At 45.7% G+C, this 19,109-nt stretch overlaps 1 long non-coding RNA gene across 1 annotated transcript; it reads left to right on the forward strand.

Moving 5' to 3' along the window:
- The first annotated feature begins 391 nt into the window (after positions 1-391).
- LOC144139548 (uncharacterized) lies at positions 392-4,140 on the forward strand. Its single transcript, XR_013316263.1, has 4 exons — positions 392-530; positions 2,226-2,349; positions 2,853-2,987; positions 3,598-4,140. It is a non-coding gene; the product is annotated as an uncharacterized LOC144139548 (long non-coding RNA).
- The last annotated feature ends 14,969 nt before the right edge of the window (positions 4,141-19,109 follow it).

Here is a 19,109-nt window from a genome sequence, read left to right on the forward strand (position 1 = left end):
TGATAATGGAACTTTACAAAAAAATATGCGAGATTATTCTAATTTCATAGTGATAGTGGTGAACTACATTTTAGCCGCAACTGTGGCGATGACTAGATAGTTTTAAGATTTTAACAAATGCATATACGGAAGTCGGTGTAGTTGACCTGAAACCAAACGAAAGCCTTCTTTCAGACGGTGGGGCATATTAAGACATCGCGATTCTCGGCGAAATGTTTTGGAAACAGCGTGGTCGCTACAGGCCATTGTCCAGTTTTTTTATAAAATTGCAGCATATAAGTTGAAGCTGCCACCTTACTCTAGCAAAAGGCAGCTCGCTTAACTAACAATTGAAGTATGTTAATTTCAAAGTTGCATAAGACCTAATTTGTCCCTTTAATTTCACCTGGAATAAACTAATCCAGGACAGCTACAATGCTATCCGACGTTTGAAGTACTTCGCACTTGTGGAATCCCTAGCATCCGCATTTCCAAACATGCTGTGGGAAAAAGCTCTCAAAAACAACGACGGCCCAACAAAAACACCAAAGGTATTTCGAAATTATTATAGTGTTAAAATTTCATTTTGATTCCACAGTTTGTACTTCACCCACAAGTGGGTTGGAAACAGAAGCAGGTCCAAAGCTAACACTCTATACCACCCAGAGAGATAAGTAAAAATGAGCAAGCTAGGCAAGATCGCTATAAAAAATAACTAATGTCTTAATACAATAAAAGAATCCTGTCTTAAAAGTAATCGGTGCAGACCATTTACAGCGTAACCGCTTACAGTGCGCGACTGAATATAAGGAAGATATCTGTGACCGCCGGTTTGCCGCCCACAAAGTTCGATGCAAAAATTTAACTCTTAAAGCGGAGTTGCCGAAGCACAGTACTAGTTATAGTACAGTTTTTTGGCGGGTCCATTGATCGACCGGAGCAGCAGGGGCATCATATTAGTGCCGCAAAAAAGTAACAGCGCGTACTCTCCTCTCTTCTCCAACTTGGTCACGAAAAAAGCATAATGTGATCTTTAGTTTGTTAGCGCTCACGTGAACCCAAGCGCTCACGTGAACCCAAAACTGCCCTTTCTCTTGGCGCATCTCCGGAGATAGGGAGCGCCAGCGGCGCCATACGTTGTTCTACCGGAACATTATGACAATGAGCAACAATCATTTCCTATCCTTGTCCAACGACTGTAGATAGAAAGCCGCCACGCCTGGATTTTCTCTACATGAACATTGAGCTTACGAGCAACCACCTCCTGATTTCGAACCCACCTTTTAGGGTGAAATAAACACGGCTTGCATTCTTATCACACTTTCCTGTCGGCCAGCCGGGCTTCTACCTCTCCATAGCATCTGTTAATGCAAAGAAATGGCAAACTTGCACTTTCAAGACAAAAACAAAAAAGCAAGTTAAAGCCGCGTCCGCGGCTTAGAAAATTATTCAGCACCGATGAATGTGAGAGTGAAAAAGACAAAATAAGCACTTTGCCGTATTTAAGTGGCATTCGTTTGAGTGCTGCAAACAAACAATAATTGCAAGGTAGGTTTGGCTGAATTCACGCATGATTTGGCTATTGTGCGGCATCTCTTGTATTGCGGATTTTCGCGGCTCCTGTGACATGTTATAGGCGGTCTACGCTCTGAAGAAAAAGACGAGGTAAATGCAATATAATCACAAACTACACAGATTGGGGTAGGCTCCACCAAAACGAGCGCAAAGTGCGATTGCTGTCAAAAATACAATAAAACGCGGACTCAAATTACACAAATTACAAATACACTCAAGCGTAAAATATCTAGGTTCCCCTAATCTATGTGTAGTAAGGTGGAGTGCATTAGAAAATTTAACGTTGCGACTTATAATGTAGCAGAAAATTTCAACTTCGGTCCACCATAGTACGTGCACATCTCTTCAGAACCTCAATCCCTAGGTGGAAATTCCAACTCTGATGTAGTAAATCTTCACACGTGAAGTGATGGGCGAAACAAAAAGTGAATAGAGGAACTTCATTACGTTTTCTTCTCATTGATATAAAAGAGCTTCTGTAATGCTAAGCCTTAAGAAACTCTGCATTATATTACTACCAACTGACAGCTTAGAATATGAAAAATACGGTTGGTATATAGGACAGGGAGGAAGCTTTCACCTTACATAATAGTTAAGTAAGATATTACAACAGCATCTCATAAGGTATTCATGTTCAAATTTCCAGAGTTTCTTCTTTACATGTTTGGCAGCAGCCAGGCGCACAGGTTCCACAGGAAGACACGAGAATGGGCAAAGAAGCAAGAAACTTCCACTGTGGCCGTTTCATTCGCACCTGAAACCATCGACTGTGAACCTGCGTTACAGGAGCTTTCTGTAAGCTGGCATCTGTAGTGTCCTCATTACTTGTAGCGTAACGCCCTATAAGCTGCATTGCTTTTTGAATGCGGGATTGAACTAATGCTATTGCATCATATTGATAAGACTCTGTGTGATTTGCAAAGTTCGGCATATTACAAGAAAGGAAGAGCGACTCTGAAAGTACAGGTTGATCCACACGGGTGGGCAGCGGGGGGTGTCACCTTCGCACCACCAAGACATGTCCTACGCTGTGCAATATATAAAATCAGATGACACCGAAACCAAATGACCTTTTCTGAAGGCCCTCGGAAAAAAGTGTACTCCATTCCTATGTCATGATATGCTGTAAAAGTCTAAAATGAGAATGTACTTATAGGGGAACTTGGATTGTGCATGCTGCATGAAATAACAGATGCCTCTGGGAACCTGGCCTACACTTCCAACAATTTTCAGCCTTAATGCGGGTTGCAAACGTAACTCGAAATTTCTTGCTGATGTTGTTTTAATTCATTTTCTAGGTCATTCAAAGTGCTTGTGGCCCTCACAGTGAGTTCGACATCGTCAGGATCAGTGTTCTGCTGCGCTCAACACTAACCCAACGAAAGACAGACCCTTCACGTCGCTTGCCATGCTACTTCCTGGACGAAGACATTGTTAGTATGACTAATTTTATGACGTGAAGGAGCTGGACTAATTCTTTTCTCAATTGTTTGCATTTACAGCTCACTTTTGAGGCAGGGCTAAGGTTAGGCGAAACACAAGGCAGTCTAGTAGAGCGCCTCTACAAGGTAAAAATGGCCGTAAAGGAGGTGTGTGGCGAAGACATGGATTTCACACAGATTGATGAGCACCTGCGTGGCTGACATGCTAGATTCTCACTTATAAGTGTGGTAAGTTCTAGGCGGTAATTATATATGCTAGAAACAATGGGCTTTGTTTTAAACGTCAAGACTATTTCCTAATGCATAGCGGGAATAAATTTAAAAAAAGGTGTATCTTGTGCCAAAGTTGCGCTCACACTGCATTACACCTTAAGGCTGATGGTCATACTTGTATTCAGCCGTTGCTTCGCTTCATTATTCCAATTTGACATTTTGTCAAAAATGAAAGATGACCATTACTTATCTTTGTACACAGTAATTATTGCATTCATCTCATATTTTACTCTGCTTACATAATAATAGCAGTGGTATATTCCTATCTATGGCTCGCGTTCTGAAATGTGTTTTGAGAATGCTATTTCAATTTACTGAATTATTTCAGTGCGACAAGATTCCAGAAGAAGCATCTCCCGGGCCAACAATTTCATGGGGCGAGTGCACAAGGGCCATTTGTGGCATGGAACCTGATGAACTTTTCTTCCTTACCCATACTGGTAGCCTTGAAAACACACTTTTTCTTTGTTGGACTGTATATTACGTGAAAGACCTCACCTACCCATCAGCCTTTGGGCAAACATTGGGTTTGATCCAGGTATCACTGTGTAAAGAAGATGCATTTCCTACTTGCTGGGCAAGCAGCAAGCTGCTGAAAATTCTGGACAAAATGAAGATGCTGTTTTTTGTAAAAAGAAAACATTTTTATTTGTATGTGCCGTAAAAGCAAGCTGCTAGCACGGCCACCTAATGTTTCAATATAACCTTGCAGCTCTTAAGCTCCCTACCCAAAAAGTGCTGTGTAGATTTTTTTAAAACCATAGGATTGTCAAGTTGCAGCACAAAAGTGACTGGAACGAAGCCTTTTTTTCCGGTGCTACGAGTCCTCTGGCCAGTCAGGGTGCCTTCAGGATGCAGTTTGTCTACACGTACCCACTGTGACAATCTAATACAAAAATATTTTGTTGTTGTGTTCGATTTTTTTGTATCTCAAATAAAAGAATACATTGTTCTTGAAACATGATATTATTTGTGTAAGTAATTTCAATCACGCACACATGCATAGTCATGGATCCCAGAATGACAAAATAAGTACCATTTACTTACCCAACTTGGTTTTTGGCTCATTCCGCAAGCATTTATCAATAAAACCGTGTCAGGGCGTCCTGGCTGACCGCTCATCCGGGTTACACGAAAGAGGGAAGGAAGCAAACTTTATTTTCCTAAGCACCCTTACACCAGGGCGCCGTCTTGGGAAGCTGTGGCCATGGCTAAAAACGATAAGATATTTATTTCGTACTCGCAATCCATTATAAGAACGCTGTGTGCAGAGCGCCGTCCGAAGGCTCTTTACATAGGCGTTGGAGCGCCATCAACGCGGCTATTCTGCAGGCCTCGCGACACGCACAATGTTTCGAGTGCGTTATTTACGATTGGTTTATTAATTATTAGGTGTAGACTTTATTGTCCTCCCCCTGTTACAAAAAAAGGTCCTGGCATCTAACCGCACCATCAGAGCTTCGATGAGAGGAAAAAAATTTAGTGCACCATTTCATGCATTGCATACTTGCCACTCGTGATGAGACAGCGATCTTATTTTAGCACTACAATGCGCCTTCCGAGCTATAGTGATTTGCAAGCATTGTCATAGGGCACTTGCCCTCAATGACGAAGAATACTCTTCGTAACAATGCAGAACTGTCATCGTTTGCGTTTGCATCGTTGGAATAAAGCCCAGCATGGCGGCGGGCACACACCATTGCAAAATGTTTCCGTTCGTACCAATGTGCGTAAATTCCCGCAAACCACACAATTATGTTGCTTTGGTACAGCGATCCAAAATTGTCGTTCGAACAAAACTAGTTGGCGAGCTACAGCATGCGGCTGTGTATTTATAAACCCATGTTTGCACGCCCCAACAACCGTGGGTCGTAGTACAGTGGTTATGATATCCATCTCTTGTCTGGTAGACCCGGATTTGATTCCACGTATGGTTGCGTGTACCTGCTGACGTGTCCTTTGTGTGTCTCGTGTGATGTGTTGGATAATTTTAACTGAAATGGGTGTTTGTTTGTGATGTGTTGGCAATGCGAGAAAAAAACTAGAAAAATCAATTCTGCTTGGTTGGCTTCTTTTTCTTTTTTAGTGAAAAGCAGCAAGGCCGCTTATCTGAGGGACCGTATGATTTGGGGGCCGCTTCGTAAGCGGAAATAGGTTAGCATAACGGGCCGCGTAGAAACATTATTGCCAACGGCCTGCCGAACACGCGGCCCTGCGATTAGGTGGCCTGGCGTTTAGGCGGCCCGCGTTTAGGCGGCCCTCTGAGGACCGCCTAAACGCCGGGCCACCTCAACGTTGGGCCTCTTGTTTTGCAGGACGCTTGCGCTCGAGGCCGCCTGAACGGCCGCTTTATAAGCGGCTTTAAAATAAAGCAGCAGGCCGCCTGCATGCGGGTCGTATAACCAGGAATTTGCTAAGAGTGTATAGTAGCGAGGAGTAATACAGAAATCTGTACAGTACCCCCGACATCCAAGACAGCACCGAGCGAGGAAGTAGTTCAGAAGAGGCAGACATCCCACCAGTCACGACAGAACAAGTAAGGAAGGCTTTGAAAGAAATGAAAGGGGGCAAAGCACCTCGTGACGATAAGATAACAGCAGACTTCTTGAAGGTTGGCGGGCAAATTGTACTGAAAGAACTGGCAAACCTGTGTACGCCATGCCTAATGACCGCGAGGTACCGGAATCTTAGAAGAACAAGAACATCATACTAACCCATGAGAGAGGTGGTATGAAGGACTTGAAAAATTACAGACCGATCAATGTGCTGTCAGTCGTCTAAAAGGTAGTTACTAATGTAATCGCTATAATTTTCGCCACCTTCGATTTCAGTCAACCTAATCAACAAGCAGGGTTTCGTAAAGGCCATACAACAATGGGCCATATCCACACGGTCAACCAGGTGATAGAAAAATGCGTGGAGTATACTCAAGCCCAATATATACCCTTCATAAATTTTGAGATAGCATTTCGGTCGGTCGAAACCTCAGCCCTTATTCAGGCATTGCTGAATCAGTATGTAGACGAGCATTACGTCAGAATACTAGAGTATATCTGCAATGGGTCCACAGCTACCATTTTTCTCCATACAGTAAAGTACCTACAGCGAAGGACGTCACAAAATAAGCTAATCTCAATCTCTTTAATGTTATTCACAGCATGTTTACAAGAGGTGTTCAGAAGATTAGGTTGGGAAAAAGTGAGTGTAAAAGTTATGGAGAATATCTCAGTAACCTCAGATTTGCTGATTTCGTTGCCTTGCTAAGTAACTCGGGGGACGAAATTTTTTTTTTCGTTTTTTTTCCCTGTGTGAAATGTTACCCAGTAGGAAAGGAATCATCCAACAATATGTATGTATGTCTTGTGTTTGCACTTCTTTTCTGCTAGTTGACGGTGGCCGGAGCTCTGTCAAGCTGCTTTATTGTAGTTTTTTTTTCGGCCGCCATTTTTCCACCATTTTTTACCTGGTGTATTGATTTGGTGAAAAATAAACAAATTGAATTGAAAGTATGATTATTGCACTCGAGAAACAGGTTAGAATCATGGTCCTGAAAATATGCAGAAAACTAAAGTAATACTTAATAGCCTCGCGAGAGCACAGCGGTTTGAGATAGGTGGCGAGGCAGCGGAATTGGTACGCGGGTATATCTACTTAGGCCAAGTTGGGACCGCGGATCCCTACCATGAGGCAGAGATAATTAGAGGGATAAGAATGGGATGGAGTGCATTCGGCCGGCATTCCAGATAATGAATGGCAGCCTACTATTGTCCCTGAAGAAGGAAGTGTATGACGGCTGCATCTTACCAGTACTCACCTATAGGCCAGAAGCTTGGAGGCTCACTAAAATGGCTGAACTTAAATTGAGGACCCCACAGCAAGCAATGAAACTGAAGATGATAGAATAACACCAATTCACAGGAAGCGAGTGGAGTGGGTCGGGGAACGAACGCTTGTTAAGGGCATATTAGTAGAACTTAAGAAGAAATGGGTGTGGGCAGGTCATGTAACGCGAAGGCGAGATAACCATTGGCGATTAAGGGTATCAGAGTGTACCCCTTGAGAAGGCGAGCATGGCAGGGGCGGCCGAAATTTAGATGGACCGATGAGATCAAGAAGTGTACAGAAATAAATTGGTCGCAGTTAGCACAGGACTGGGATACAGTGGAGGTCTATGGGAGAGGCATTTGTCCTGCAGTCGGCGTAGACAGACTTGTAATGATAATGATAAAATTGATGACAAGGAAGGGTCGTCATAATGGAAAGGTAAAGTGAACTCTTAACACACTAAATCGTGCCGCAAATCGTGATAACGATGCATTGTTCTAGAAGATCTGATTATGTTCTGATATTGCTTGGAGAACATGTTTACCATGACATTACGCCCTCAAAAAACTAATGCTTCACATGCATTTTGAAGTGGGCATATTAGGATGCACTTACATGAGCGTCATTGTTTGGCCCCGGGCAGTATATACACATTCCTAACTAAAATTGCATTAGTTTATATGTGGACAAAGCTAGGGAAGGGGTATGTTGATTGAGACGTGTTGCTTTTTTAAAGAACTTAGTTGTTAGGTGATACCCACTGAGCGTGAACTTGATAATTCTATTGAAACAAAGATACCATCCTGTTTCCTATTCTTCGCGGTGTTAGCGCTATGACATAGATTTTGTTGTACTTTGTTGTTAAGCTAGGGTAGTTTGCCTAATAATAATGTTGGTGCATTTTACTTTAAATATATAGAAATCATTCATAAATAGTCAACAGCTTGGTTTGGCATATTTTAGCCGCATCCTGCAATGGTATGCGAGTGCTGCGGAAGTTGGCCTTCTTTCTATTTTTATTCCAAAAGCGAGGATGTACCCCACCTTTCTTGCATACAGCGAGTGTAGCACGAAACAACCCATTCCCGGTTGAACCCGTACAAAGAAGCTCGAACTCGTGGTTAGACGATCTCACTTCTGCTCCGTCCCTGCCGCCGCCGACGGAGACGAGGAGATCGGCGGTAGAGACGGCGGAGAACTGCGATGTCATTCGTTGGTGTGAGCTTCCATTCATTTTCATAACTCCTAGCGCATACGCAAGGCGCGCACACGGCCGCTCACGTGCCGTGGGCGGAGGGCACAGCGTCGCGAGAGGTCGCGCGACGTTATCACTTGGCATTCAGCGAGAGCGCAGATTGTAAACCCGCAGATGTGCTCGAGTAGTGCACGTCTGTCTCACCCATGTCCACGTGGGCTCGTTGCTCAATCGCCTTCTTTGACAGCATGACAAACAAAACGGACGTTACTGATGTTGTGTACACTCAATACAAACACTATAACTGCAGCCCTTCTTGGGCAAGCGGGGTGATTTCAATACTATTTCATGACCAACAATGCTTCAATTGTGGGTAGCCACTCTGGTTTAGAGGGCTGAAGTTTCTGTATCGGCACAAAAAAACCTATTGACTCTTTGAAGTACTGTCGGATGGGTCTGGCATTTGGGTCGGAGTAGCGTACAGCCATCCTGTTTCTCCAGATGCTATGTAGCCCATACAGCATAATTGTATCAAGCGGCACACCATCCTCATTTTTAACATTCAAAAACCTAATACCGTAACATCCACAGGCAGATCATTTTTGAGTGTTCGCTGGAGGATGTCTCAAAAGAACACCAAGACAACGGGCTCTCGCTCCTCTTTCTCTATTCGTTCCTGGTTCGATTCCTAGCGGTGCCCGTGACTTCTTTTGTTTGTTCGCGGGAGTTTTCTGTTGACACCAACGGTCACGATATAACCCTTGGGGGGTAGAAGTAACTTTTTTTAAATGAAGTGCACTTTCATTACTTCAATTCCGTAACACATCGGGTCACTAGGAACAGCACCCTGCCTGCGAAACTCATTTTCAGAAAAGCCAACAGGAACACGGAAAGCGGTCTTTAAAAGTGTTTTTGTATCCAATCCTCAGCATCATGGTCTAAATCTGAGAACGCATGAAAGAAATGTATTGACGAACCCAACAAGTGTACGTTAAATTAGTTTTAGGTACCTGTTCGTTCAGGCAGGGTATTACTTTTGTCTCTATCTGTAATTTTCAATGCTATTTGTAAATACTCAGCATGCCAGAGGTATGTGTGCGTCTTTCCGATTAGTTATTTTTCACATAAGCCTGAATAGGGTAACCAAAATTTTCAAATTGTAAATCCGTAGAACGAACAAACCAACGCAATGGCAATACGGTTCTCCAATATGCTACGCCTGGAGAGGATGTACATGCGTTTTAAATACAAAGCATGGAGGGTATCGAACCTACTCCATACGTACACTACTGAGTCAAACATTGAGATTTGTAGAAGATTGCGTTTTTTGCGGATTCTTGTGGCATTGCACGGTGCCCCTGGTAGACTTTAATGGTAGACAATCACAGCCTATTGTTTCCACGCTCGGCGTTAACTTTGTTCTGGTCATTGGAAATGTGTAGTCCTACTTCAACCTGATAACATTGTGATTTGTCTCGTTCAATTTCATATGACCGGCTGAACTCAGCTTTCTCAGAATAATTATTTAGTTGTTGCGGATTATCGCTTTTTTTTATTTTTAAGGACGTTATTATAGGTTGCCCACCATCCACCGTAAATGTCGCGCAAACTAGCTTATCACTAAACGCGTCGTTTTCGCTACATTTTCGGGTGGTATTTCCCGGAGGTACCCAACTGATTCATAAACTAATCGAAGGGAGACGCACTCAGTACTACGTGAAATGCATGGCTGCCTTAGCCAGGATAGTTGATTGCGCGTTTTAGAAAAGTTCGTCGCACTTCTCACTTCAAAATTTGTATCTTGTATCTGATTGATTGATTGTAGGGTTTAACGCGCCGACGCAACGCAGGCGATGAGGCGCGCCGAAGTGGAGGGCTCCGGATTAATTTTGACCACCTGGGGATCTTTATCGTGCGCCGAAATCTCGTACACACGGGCGTTTTTGCTTTTCGCCTCCATCAGAAATGCAGCCGCCGGGGCCGGGAATCGAACCCGCGACCTCGTGCTCAGCAGCGCAACGCCTTAGCCACTGAGCCACCGCGGCGGGTTATCTTGTATCTCACTCCCTTGTACTTTCGCACGTGTGCCAGTTGATCCTACTACGTTAAACTGAGCAGAAAAAAAAGAGAGCGCTAGCACCGTCAAAGTTCAGGATAGAATTGTCGGAAAACATTGCGAGTGGCTGTAGCAGAAAGAAAGGAAGGAATGAAAAGAAGGTAAGTAAACTTTTTCTACCATTCGAGTGGCCAATGATCATTCCCATCAACGTAAAACATTTGGGCTGCAGTGAATTAAACATTTACGCCAGACACTCAAGACTCCATGTTTGTGAGTTCGCGAAACCTTTGTTTTATTTTAGGAGGCACTACCCCTTACGTCTCACGTTTTAGAGCATTTTAGCACTCTGTATGCTCCGTCATTAGCGTTTGTACCGTGTTGACCGGGAGCCGACTGTGCACTTGCGCAGTCCTTCCGGTAGGCTGGACTAGTAAATAGGTTATTTTAGGCCAACGGGCATTCAATTGCAAATGAATAACAAAATGTTTCTGCAGGCATATCGTCGCCGTGCCCTGCGCGCCCAGGCGCCGACGGATCCCGGTCAACACGGTACGAATGGAACGAACGGAGCATACGGAGTGTTAAAACTCTCTAATTTCTTCGTTACGAGAACGGTATAAGGCTGGCGCGTATTGTTCGCGCTGTCACGGTTGCTTTCAAATCAGCTGGTAATGGTTTTAACTGTACAGTGAGCGCCTGCCTCTTTGCCAGCATTGCGGCAGTTTTGCGGTCTCTTGCACCTTGTTCTGAGGCGTACTTCTTTGGGAGACTTCGCTTCCCGATTGCCGCCCGTAAGTAGCCGCCTCCGAGTACACCCTACCAGACACCACAGAGATATAAAAAAGGGTGCCGAGTGGTGAGGTTGTCCTTTCATTTCGCCGTCATTATCCGTTTCGGACTGCATCGTTGTTCTCTCTCCCACAACGACTGACAGGCTGGGCCAATCACCCTTTTACCAACAGATGTTAGCTATAGGGTAGCTGTGCTTCCCTACCTTTTAATTACTATTTCCGAATTACTCGACCGGGCCTGAGTTGGTTGAGATTGTGTCCTCCTATGATCATCCTTATGGCCGTTTTCTCTCTGTGTCAGTTCTTTGATTTTTCTGTTACTACGGCTGAAAGTCTGTGTCTATCTCCCCTGTTACCCGTACCTTAACACGTCACCCTACTTTCCTATTTAGCAGGCTTAACATTCTGTAGGCCTCCAGTTGTACAATTGTAACTAGTCAATGCCGTCGTCTGGGGTATTTTTTTTTTCATCGCTCGTTATAGTTTCTTTTCTCTTTCCCCCATTAGGGCAAAATTCATGCTTTTCTTCATTGGTCACTACTTCCTCGTCCTGTTAGGCCATACGCATTTGTTACCTCCGTGCTCCACAACTTCTGTAGTTACCGCGCTAAAATTTATCCTGTAGGTTTCAGTAGACGTCTCACGCGAAGATCTACGTTGAATGTCATAACAAATTGAGTGGGTCCACCTTTTGCCTATCTTACCACTCGTTTCCACTATGGTGCAGGCAATGAATGTAGGAGTGACATTTCATACGACTAGACTTTGAATATCAGACTTTATGATTTTCGTTCCTCCGGCCTTATTCCGTTGGCTCCGTAGGCTACTTTTCGGAGCAACTAAGTGTCATGGCGATGCCGGACGCCCATTTTCGCCTGATTGTTTTCCCCGGAAAATCTTGAATGTCGTGACAGCAAGATTATTTTAAAATGGCAGGCCCCAAAAAGCCAAAACAGGAAAGCCGCAACCGGGGCTGCTGTCAATTACTAAGCAGGATCGGCAGTGCACGCCCGCAGAGATGGTCTTTGGTGCGCCGCTACGCCATCAGGAGAGTTTTTCACTGATTCCGAATCATCACCGTGCCCTGATCCCACCGACTACCTGACCAAACTGCGAGGTTCGTCTCGCTCACTTCGTGCGCCCGCACCACGCTGCCAACAGCGTGTGGATGCCCATGTTCCCAGCGAGCTGACAACTTCCCCCTACGTAATTGTCCGCCGTGACGCCGTGCGCAAATCACTTCAGCACCCGTATGGCGGACCCTACCGCGTCATCCACCGAGCTGATAAGCATTTTACCGTGGAACTGGATGGCAGACAGGACACTATTTCTGATGATCGCCTCAAACAAGCGTTCATTGAGGAGCCGCTCTCTACACAACCAGACGAATCGACAATACTAATTGCAGATCACACTCCTCAGCCACCCCAGTCGCAACAGACAACAAAACCCATACGACGACCTCCAAAAGTGTCCTTCCGGCTTACTTCACGGCTCCGCCACTAGAGGAAAGGGGGGGGGAAAGGGGGGGGGCTCTTGAAGCAGCATCGACGAAGACAAAGACGACGAAGCACCACTTTGAGGCTTACTGCGCGAGTCTCGTGGCGGAAGCGGTCAGTGCTCCCAGGAACTCCGGGCGTTCGGCCAGGCTGAGTTGCCGCTAGCCTGTCAGCTGAGGACGTGTTCAAAATATATGCTGTCCTCTGGCTCGGCGTTTTAATTGCCTCGTGTTGCCACAGTATGTATCAGAAGCAGGTGGATGGATTGTCTTACATGCCTTGATAAGTTCACAGCGTTTAGATGTGACATAAGCAGGGCACGGCGTTTTTAGGCTTTCCCTATAGCATGCCGCCGTACCGCTCGTAAGGGTCTATTTTTAAGAGGTTGGAAGTATGAAAGTCTACAGAATTCTAGTTCACTATTCCCAAAGTTGTAATCGAACCGAAATGAACGGAACATCGTGTCTGCGAAGCTTTTACTTACCATAACATTTCAGTTTTTACGACGATTTGTAAAATTTCCGTCTTTCTCGCGTCTAAAAAAATACAGAGAAAGATGAGGTAGCCTTGATTGTGTCAGCAGGACTCTATGTCGAGTGGGGGAAATGGGTGTAGAAGGGGGTACACGTTTGTAGCTTGGGACGACTTATAGGTGGAGAGTTCGACCCAAAACAGGTGCACGGGCTCATTGAGAAGGCTGGGGAGGCCGCATGGGGTGAGGAATGCAGGCTCACGACTCCAAACTGAACGCCCTACACCGCTTTTTAGAGATATGTGTGCAATTAAAGCTGGCCTGGAGATTTCCAGTGTACGAGCGTCAACGTATAAAGACTTTCTATTTGGAGGAGGCTTGAAGGTTCTGTAACGCGCGAATTTCGGACAGTGCCAAATTAGGCGCTGGAGATTAGCGGGCGTGGGGGAGGCGCAGAAGGGACATCGAGGCGGTATGGACGGGGTGTACCCTTTACGGGAGGTCTCTCGGGTAAGGCTAGCATTGGCAAAATACTCGTTTATAAAAATTTCGGCAGATCTTGGGAGCAAGGACAGAGGGGATAAGAAGCAGGTTGGGGCCAGGGCCTTGAGGCGGTCTTCTTTTTCTTTTTTCTAACGTAGAAGCTGCGTCTTTGGTGGTAATGACTCAGGAGGTGGAGAAGAAAAGTCGGGTAGCAGCGAAGGACTACAGTTTATACACTGCCGTGCAGGCGAATGGGCTGCCTGGTTCCTTGGTTGTGACTCGTGGCGCCCAGGTGACCAGTCGATGCGAACATGAATGTTGCTACATTTCAGGATGGAGAGCTTATGAATGATTTTGTCGGCGACGATATTGTTTGATGTGGGGCATTTTAAAATATGTAGGGCTTCGAAAGAATCCGTCAGTATGCGTATCTGGGAAGGAACGGTGGAGTGAAAGTCTAACATGACGTAGTCTATGGCTTGAATGATAGCATGGAGTTCCGCTTCCAGGATGGTAGCCCATGGAACGTTAAGAGATCGTTTGTCTTGGATGGAGGGGAGGTCAGTTAAAGCCCATCCGGTGCCAACTAGCCGAGGAGCAATGCTCGCGTAGGTGTAAATGTCGATTTCGTGGGGCAGATTACTGTTTCGAAGAGCGTCGATGTGGTCACAATGTTGGTCACAAGTCGGCGCAACACACAATTCCTCCAACCACTCAAATATCCACCCAACATTCGGAAACAGGCAGAAGTTCACCAATTATATCCCCCTTCCCTGCTGAGACCGCGTATTCTTTGTGTTGTCCTTAACACAAGTCTAATCCAACTTAAATTCAGCACGGGAGGTTGAGAGGGCTACGGGGACGGCCTAACCGTCTAGGTTTTTGCGAGGCAGTGACTCCCCCAGATGATATTGGACAACAAAAGGTATTTTTCGCTCGAAAGAGGCGCGACCAAGCAAGGTTGCGCCTGACGACTGCTGCCACCAACACGAACGGAATCTTCACCGCTGCCTCGAGAAGGCCTCGAGAAAAACAAACATAAAAAAACATGCTGGAAAGAAGTTCATTGTTATTCATCCCCATTTCTTCGTTCTTCGCTCCTGCCCTCCTGCTTCCCCACACTCTACAAACGAGATCCTGCCTAGCGGTGTTGCGTCACTGGCATAAGTACCCACGCTGCGCATGCGTCGCCATTGTTATGACAGTACACCTGGAACGGCAAGCTGAATCAAGAGGGGTTTACCTTAGGGTTCGCCCAAATTCAGGCATTCAGGACGCGACCTTTGCTCGTGTGCATAAACAGTATGCCTTAAGATGAGGTGAGTGAAGGGAGTCAGAGAAAGCTCGTGTGCGCTTTCGACGTATAGTTTAAGGCAGTAAGAAAATAAATCGCTTCATCAATAACCGAAGATGTAGGAAAATGACTTTTTGCGGAAGCAACGCAGATTGCTTACCTGGTGAAAAAAGAAACTGCCGAAAGACAAAAGGCCACAACAGAAGTTATACGAACGGAGCCCTCACTTGAAGAGAACAGCGTTTTAACGTGAACTGTTCTTAGCCCCATTGCGAAAAAATATTTTTGAACCCGGCATTCTCTTGTTGGCAGTGGCTGGTTTTCTTACAAGGCTTATGGTGATTTAGGCAGCTTACGGTGGATTTATCTCCATGCGTGACATGTTTCACGTTTTCTAAGACTTTTAGATGCAACGCATCTCATACTCGTCCATCGGTCCTTCCTGCGTCTGTCCGGCGTTGTCCGCACAGCTGCGCCTATCCTCCTCTCCTCTCTCCGATAGCGAACACTCTCTCCCGAACAGCTGCGGGTTGGCGCAGCGCGCTCTCACTCCGTTGCTAGGCGCCGGTGGGAGGCGCTGCGCTCGGCGCTGCGCGCGCTGCGCATGTGCAGTACTCTCTCTCCCCGCGCTCTCCTTCGGGCGCTGTGAATATAAAGTGGCATGCCGCGCTCCGGCGGTCTCAGTCCACAGTCGTCCGCGTTACGCTTGCACTCTCTCGCAGTACTCGACGATTGCTTGATGCGACGGTTCCTGAGCATACGTGTACTGCATGTGCATTGCATGGTGAAAATGGAAAATTACGCCCACCTCCCCTTCGCGTGAGAATCCCTGCTGTAAGCGTAATCAATACGATGGAAAACGCCAATGGAACCCCCCATGAGATGCGTTGCATCACACCAGGGTTCCCGCGAGGGGAGGTCGGCGTAATTTTTAGAGGACGGCCCTACGTCTCTTTTCCGTAGGCGCCTCGGTTGCTAATAGGCACAACGTGGGGGCTAACGCTCGCATCAATTGAAAGATTTGAGTTCCAGGAGGAGGATAAGAAGGCTGCCTGGGCAAAATGCCCCGCAAAACAGAGTGTAGAAGCCTTGAAGCAGACGGAAATTTATTAAGGAACCCCTGCCACGTTGACAGCACGCATTACAATAAAAAAAGCCTTGGTTTGCTACACTTTTGTGCTATCCTGGTTGGCTGGTTTCACAAAACGGTGATGATAATAATGGAAGGCACATCAAGCGCCTCAACAAGAAAACGTTTTCCGTGGTCGGAATCGAATCCGGGACCTCGCGTTATAAAGCCGACATCTATCCGATTGTACATTCCGACATGGTCGAAGCAGTTCGAATCTTTTCTTTTAAAGTTTAGGCATCCACTTATACTCTAAGCTACCCGAACATCTACCATATTTACTTGATTCTACGCACGCCCATTTTTTCCCGTTAGCAATGACCAAAGGGAAGGGGGTGCTTCGATTCTAAAAAATCTAAAATGACCCCCCTTCACACCATTTTTACATGGCGTTATCTAAACGAGATGGGCGCAAGGAGAAAAGTTCTGTTCCGCGCATTAAAAATGAAACAGACAGTGAACCACCCGCTGGCGTCTGATATTCAGTCACTCTCTCGACCACCGGTCCGTCGCACGCCCTGAGCTGCCACTCCCTGTATCCCAAAAAGGTCGTCTCCTCTTCCGTCGAAGCGGTTTCAATGGAACATTTGTTAAATGACTTGACGGAAACGTCAACTTGGAGCAAAATGAAGAGACAAGCTAGTTGGTGAACATCCATGAGTGAAAATTGAGCGCAGACAGACACAGGAACCAGCTGGGCAGATTATGTAGCACGGTGAGCAGCAGGCTCGATTTCCGAGACAATATTCTCCCACGTGGCTGTTTGATAAAACACAGACTCCAATTTGTTCGGTGTATGACCAAAGTTGTGTACTGCATTCCAATGTCCTGTGGCCGGGTGTACGTCGGCAAGACCAGCCGCTGTCTTAATGCACACTTGAGGGAGCATCATTCCTCCTTGGAAGGAAGGCCCTACACACACCTGGCGCTGCACTGTTCAGACTGCGGTTGTAAGCCATGCTTCACAGACACGCAAGTTGTTTTTAACCACAGAGACCGTGCTACCAGGGAAATGGCTGAAGCCTTCCATATCCGGATTAAGGGTTCTGATTGTATAAGTCACCCGTCGCTGAGTATTCTAGATAAAGAAGTGCAAGTTCTTAAGGAGAGGGGGTAGAAGATGCGGGAAAGAAAAATAGAAGGAAATGGGGCGGTTGTCCTCATGTACCGCCTTACGCATGTCCGACGGTCACACATGCTTGACTGTTAGGTCTCGGTGTTGTATAAATGTGTTTCGATTTTAATACATCTTTCAGTTGATAGTAAGCGCTGGGGTCGTTTCCCTTTCTCGTCCCTGTGTGTGTTTGCGCTTACGTTTCACTCATGGACGTCCACTTGGACCCGCTTCCATGAGTCTCAAAACCACCTTCCGATCGTTAATAGGAACGCTTTCTGTGGCTGCCCCACCATGCATTGTTTCCTGTCGTGCAGTACATGTTGGAACGCAGCAAGACAAGCCGGATATTTGCTGCTGCGACAGCTCGGGACTAATATTGTTGTTGTCGCTATTGTTGTTGTTGTTGCTGTTGTTTTTGTTATTGTTATTGTGTTATTGTTGTTGGTATTGTTGTTGTTAATATATTACTGTGGTTATTATTGTTGTTGTTACTGTTGTTATTGTTATTGTTGTTCTTGTACTTGTTGTTCTTGTTCTTATTCTTCTTGTTCTTGTTTTGTTCTTGTTGCTGTTGTTATTGTAATGATGATGATTGGGTTTTTATTCCACAAGCCTGACACAAAAAACGAACCCAATCATCATTATGCCGAAGCGACAGCTCCGGCTCGCCATAAGTGTGTGCAAGAACGGTCGGCATCCTGGGCATCGCGTGCTTCCTCTCAGAAAAGGGCGTGCTTCGATTCACATGCAAATTTTTTTCCCAAATTTTTTTCTGAAATTAGGGGAGGTGGCTTACAATCTGGGGGTGCTTAGAATGGCTAAAATACGGTAAAAAATGATTTCATGAAAATCAATCGTCAACGCCAATCAATTTTGACCAGAGAAAGCTTAGCGTTTCAACCGTTTCTCGTTTGATTTTTTCTGAAATTTTTTGCGCCTTTTCTTTTTTTTGGGGGGGAGTGTTCTTTTTATTTTAACACGACAGTGTTGTACTCCCGGATACACCAAAATTTCGGTGACGTCATATTCGTCACGGAAGTGACCTCATTAAAACAAAGCAACAGGATTGTAAAGGGTGCACCCCTGCACACAGGGGATTCTTGCAGGAAAACAACCTTTACTACTAGAGAGTACGTTACACTTCGGGTTGTTCGTTTTTTGGTTTTACATTTTAACACGAAAGTTTTTTATGCCGGAATACACCAAGATTTTATTGACGTCACATTCGTCACTAAAATGACGCCAGTAAACCTTTGCAGAAGCGACCCGCCAGGCAGGACGTCGCTCGCCAAGCTAACCCACAAGACAGCCACCGACCTGCAAATCATCCTCAGCAGCAGATTTCGCTACACATTTCACTTTAGTTTTTTTACAGATTCCAATGACAGAGGAATCAACCACAGTATTGTTCAATTGACCTTGTGTCGGATGTTTGTAAGGTTATCAATATTTTCGTCGGCTTACTGTTATTTTTACATTTTGTAAGATGGGTTCATTGCCTAAGAAAATGCAGCAGGATGCTCTGCGAAGGCAGTCCAAGGCACGCGGGACATCCGGCTGGCTGTCATGCTCTCTTCAAGGGATCCATGCCGATGATAATTGATTCCTGTCCGGTCCACTGGTTCTTCGTTTTCTTTTGTTGTTATCGTACGATGGCCCATCTCCTTGAGCGGTAAATAAGGAACTGTTGACCGCTGTTACCACGAACGTAACTATGGACAGATGGCTGGTCTGGGGGTTTCGGTGTACTTGTATCTCTTCCTCACTACAATCCCCTCTCCCACTCCCACGGCGAATGAAGACACCCTGACGTCTTAGGGGCACGCCATGACAACACGGCTATAATAACGCTTGAGGCGTTGCACTTGGCACGTGGACTGTGCCACGTGGAGACGGAGATATGACGGAGGTCACACAGAGGTCTGAGGACGGGGTTAGCGGCTCCACAACGCATTGAGAGGCGACGTGCGTTCGAC

The sequence above is a fragment of the Haemaphysalis longicornis genome, unplaced genomic scaffold (genome assembly GCF_048455015.1).
Source record: "Haemaphysalis longicornis isolate Haplotype H1 unplaced genomic scaffold, Haemaphysalis longicornis Haplotype H1 scaffold_5, whole genome shotgun sequence".
Taxonomy (NCBI): domain Eukaryota; kingdom Metazoa; phylum Arthropoda; class Arachnida; order Ixodida; family Ixodidae; genus Haemaphysalis; species Haemaphysalis longicornis.